Genomic DNA, 5,155 nt, shown 5'->3' with positions numbered 1-5,155 from the left:
TAAAATTAGAAACATTCCATTACTTTGGTATTAACTCATTTAAGTAAGCATATGTGAACTTGAAAAAGAAGGGAAATTGATAAAACTAATTAAAAAAGGAGAAAAAAAGGTAATGTGCAAATTGGGGCATGGGGGTGTAAAACTGAGATGTAAAATGTATTAAATATTAATATTACCAATATGAGATGTCGTACATACTAAATAATTATACGCGAAGGCGAAGAGAAAGTATAATCATAGAAGTATGCTATAATAAACAAAAAAGTAAAAATATCTTCTATTGCACTAAAATGTATAATAGGATCAGTACTGTCTTCTCTCAGAGTCATTGCTTGTCTTCAGATAGTGTTGACACTACATTTTTTTAATGTTTTAATATATAAGAATATATATAATAACACTCCGTATATACATATATATTTTTTAAAACATATTAAATATACATACGTATATATAAAATAGTTTTTTTCAACGAAGTTTCATATGAATTTACTTGAAACCACATAGGACCGCCCTTGGTGCTAGACGATTAGACCCATCGTATACAGTTCTATTTTGGAAACTTTGAAAGATCATCGAGAGGACCTGAAAAGTTCTGCAAATTAATAACAAAAGAAATGACCAAGTAGTAATCTCGCCACTCAAAGATGAAAAATAAAATATGAATGTATAAAAGGATATATGATCCCAAAGTTCGATGTAAGTTTAGAACATAAATATTCCTGCTAAATTTAGGTTTCTGTGACATCTTAATAATATATATGCAATTTTTTCATGAAAAATTTAAGGAATAACTACATGATATAACAAACAATAGTGGGTATTGACATTTAATAGCTATAGTTTAATTTAATTATCTCTCATAGCAAATATTTGTGTGTTAATATCATTTAGTAACTATATATATATATATATACACACAAAAAATAGAATACTTATCCCACTTATTCACTTCCAACCCACCTCTCCTATCTCTCTCCCCCATCTTCTCCCCACTACCCCGCCGCCGGCCACCACCGCCACCAGAGCTCCGGCGAAATGGCAAACATTCATGACAGTTCCATGGTGATACTCGAGCACAATTAGAGACAAATTAGTCTCAAACAAAGGCCCTTAGTAAACAAGTGCATTTTTTGCCCAAAAGTTTAACGATCACAAATTTCCCTCCCCCTTTTCCAATTCTTTATCCTGGCCATACCCTTTTTTTCCTTTATTCCTCGGCGCCAAACAAGGAAAAAAACTCGCATCTATCCAAAAGCACCAAATAGCGACGGATCTAAGCATTGTTGGAAGCAAAAATGAAAGGAAAGCTCAGATCTATAACGGATCTGAGCATTGTTGGAAGCAAAAATGAAAAAAAATGTTGTCGTTTTATTAGCCGGAATTTTTTCTGGTCACCGGAATTTTTTCCGGTCAGATCTAGAAAAAATCTAGATTTTCACTGTTTTTGTTGAATATCTACCGTGTATACACTATTTTTTCGCTTGTATTTGTTGTATACATACCGAAAAATATAGTGTACTTGTTAATTTTTTGGTGTATCTATGTTGTATACAGTTTTTTCGATTGTATTTGTTGTATACATACAGAAAAATATGGCATATTTGTTAATTTTTTGGTGTATTTTATATTATTGATGTATATGTATTCAGTTTTTTAATCGTTGTATTCATGAATACAACAAGCCAATTTATGAATACAGATAGTTATTTTATGAATACAGTTGGAAAAAATTTATTGTATTCATGAATACAGCTAAAAAAAAAATTAAATACACATGTAGGAGTCAGTTAATTTGCTTAACGTAAATATTAAAACATTAGCTATGTACTTGATTAAACCCTAAATGTTTGCCATTTATGTAAAATGCCCAAAATTTAATTACTTGAAACAAATTGACATCACGTGTAGCCCGTGTGAGAGAAACAAATTCCACCTTTTCAATTAACTGCATGCAAATATTATATAGTCCTTCAACACCCGATGGTTTGTAGTTGTCAAGAAATCTACTATGCATAGATGTTTGACACTCTTCAACTTCTGTCTTTTGTAATAAGTAATTTAAGAAAAAGGAAAATGGAAAAATAGACAAAATGGGAGGATGATTTAATCACAACAAAATCAAAATACTGAAATTATAAAAATTAATACCGAGAAACAATGGAGAAGCAAATAGATGGAAGTCCGTAATTAGTCTCTCGCTTCCCAGGTTACCAAATCCCAATGTTTCGCGCTATTCAAAGTTGCAAAATTCTCATGCTTCTCCGCAAATTCAAGACTTCCTCTCGAATCCTATAAGTATTAAAAAATTGAAGAGGAGAAACAAATACTGGAAAGCACACCATAGGATATTTAAAATAGGGAAAATAACACTCTATGGCATTTTGGCTAAAGTATTTACCCGAAATGGCCATAGTTTTTTTTTTTGCATTTTGTATCCTTCATCCCATTTTTTTTTAAAAATAATTACCCGAGATAGCCACCCCCCTTCCCCCCCATATCAAACTCCAAGATGCTATTTTTCCTTCCAAATCCCTTTCTAATTTGGTGTTTTTTTAAGGGTAAAGTGTGTATAAAACACGTACATTATGTTACACTTTTAACACTGTATAACACTGCATAACACTGTAGAAGTGTGTATAAACAACTCTTATACGTTATTGTACATTTTTATACAAGGTTTATACATTGTCTACAAATAGGCGTATAAAGTTGTATATTATCAGAGCACGTCAGATATATACTGTTGCGACCATAATTTGTCGTTTGTAATTTAAAAATATGGCTATGCAAATATAATTTTGTGTGCTAAATTGTACATTACTGAAATTCCCCCAAAATTAAAATAACGCAAAGCCATACTCATAAACGGAAGGAAGAATACTGTTATATAGCAAACCAAAAATTGCCAAAGGAAATGGCACTGTAAAGGCAAAAGAGAATATCAGAAGTAATGGACAATTTAAATGATGAATATGAAGTTGCCAAGTAATGGCATTGAATGCATAGAGGGACGTGGGAATAAGAATTGAAGGGAATTAATTCGGTAACTACTCTAACAGTACTATATTAAGAAGACACAACGTTTGAAAACTTGAGCGCAAGTATTCCGAACAGGTGTATGCAATTCATTTTTTACTAATTAATTAATAAAACTAAAATACAGAATAAAGGCAAAAATTTGAGAATAAAGATAAACAGAGATTCTGGCTTATAGCCATCAGCTTGGCGTCCAAGCCCAAGTTCTCCAATTATATATATATTTATTAATTTTAGCCAATTTACCAGCATGCCATAAAAGAGTTTTTTTTTTTCCTGGATCTTACATATCAATATTTTCAAATGACATTAGATTCTTTTCCATTTTTGTTTTATTTTTGCAATTTATAGCTAAACAAATGCTTCAAGATCAAATTCAATACTTGCATATCTTTCCGCGGCTGTGACTCGAGCACAATGCAACTGTCTAATGCTAATCTGTACGGATAATGAAGTCATGCCAAGGAAAGTTAGTGGCACTTCACAATGTTTTCTGATGATGCTGAGGTCTATAGTTCTTGTTTCCAATCAATATGGGCGTAACAGTTACAAGACCGATAAGGAAAAGAGTAGCTATAGAATGCATGTCACGCAGATCACCCACTGACTGCAATTCACCAAGAGTTATTCCAGCCCTGACAGAGACATAAGCAGCTAGAATGATCCCAATCACAGTTGCAAAGAAGAATGTAAGGTAAGACACATCCCGATCGGTGAAGCAACATTGATGAATGTGTTTGGTAGTATCGGTGTAACTCTCAAGAAAAGCATGTAATTTAGCAGCCGCTTTTTTCTTCTAGCCACCTGTTCACAGAAGAAAGTTAACTTATCAGGCCATAGAGAGAACACGAGGGGCTGCCCGATCAGTTTAGACAGGAAATAGTAAGATGATGCACCTGCAGTAGCGGTGAACACGACCGGTGCTGCACCTCTGAAGACTCCAAAAACAAATCCAACAAGTAGTGACATGAAAACTGTTCCTGGGATCATAAATGTCTCCATAAAAATTTAGTCCACACAGTATGCCATCAAGGACATAAACAGTATAGTCACTTGTATAGCTCTACAGGTGATCCCTGAGTATTTGAAGATCTTCATATTTCTTGGAAGCTTAAGGAAACTATAATATGATGCAGGCATGGTAAGATAAACACAAGCAAGACTTAATGCATGGTCATAAAAGAGTGAATCAAAAATATTGTCATAAAAGAGTGAATCTAAAATATGTTCTTGTAGTAAATTGTTTGAAACATAAGAGATTTTTTTTGTAGATAAGCGTACAAATATGTATAATTAGTCCAATTAACTTGGCACTTGAAACTTTCCATTTTAGCATGATGTGAAAGCAAATCTATATTTCCATTTGGCACTTAGCCGATATGCTTTGAACTGAAGCCACAATGAGTTCGGAGCCTGCAAATAGAAATTTACTAAGCCTGTGAGATGATTTTGCTGCATGGTTACCATAATCGTAATATGCAAAATCTTTGATCAAGAATTGCCTCTGCTCTAAACATGCACACACATCTTGCAGACTCTACAACCTCTTATACGCAATGTGGTAAAACAAAAACCTCAAAAGATTGATCTGGTATTAAATACAGATGCATAATGATCTATTGTAGCAACTAAGAAGATAAATATTGATACATAAATACATAAAGACAACAAAAATTCCCTTCGTTTAGATCATGTTCATTCATACATTATTGGTTCGAAATCCAACGAAATGCTTAAAAGGCAGCAAAAATGATTTATTACTTATCTTTTTACCAAATCTTTGTAGATATTGCCACATCGTAAACCATATATGAAGTGCCACAATTTTACCCGGTTTTGGCAATTCTAGCTATGTAAGTGGAGTCTTTATATCTTACTATGATAGGATAATATCTCTAGCAGAGCTCTTCATTTCCTAAATATACTGCGGTTTTGTATCATGATTGTGGTTTGTTTGCTTTCAAACTTACTTTCTTAGCTTTCCAACTCCCAGAATAATTATACGAACAAAAGAAAGTTTTTTAAGCGAAATCTTCACTTTCAACTATATACATAATATATGTGGTTTACATGATTTACTTAATCTTATATATTAAGTACGAATTGATTTTCAAAC

At 32.7% G+C, this 5,155-nt stretch overlaps 1 pseudogene; it reads right to left on the bottom strand.

Moving 5' to 3' along the window:
• Nucleotides 1-3,299: 3,299 nt before the first annotated feature.
• Nucleotides 3,300-4,506, bottom strand: LOC132038218 (uncharacterized membrane protein At4g09580-like; annotated as a pseudogene).
• Between the last annotated feature and the right edge of the window lie 649 nt (nucleotides 4,507-5,155).

Source organism: Lycium ferocissimum, chromosome 11 (genome assembly GCF_029784015.1).
Source record: "Lycium ferocissimum isolate CSIRO_LF1 chromosome 11, AGI_CSIRO_Lferr_CH_V1, whole genome shotgun sequence".
Lineage (NCBI taxonomy): Eukaryota > Viridiplantae > Streptophyta > Magnoliopsida > Solanales > Solanaceae > Lycium > Lycium ferocissimum.
Note: the sequence above shows the minus strand (reverse complement) of the source record. Positions and strands in the feature narration are given on the sequence as shown.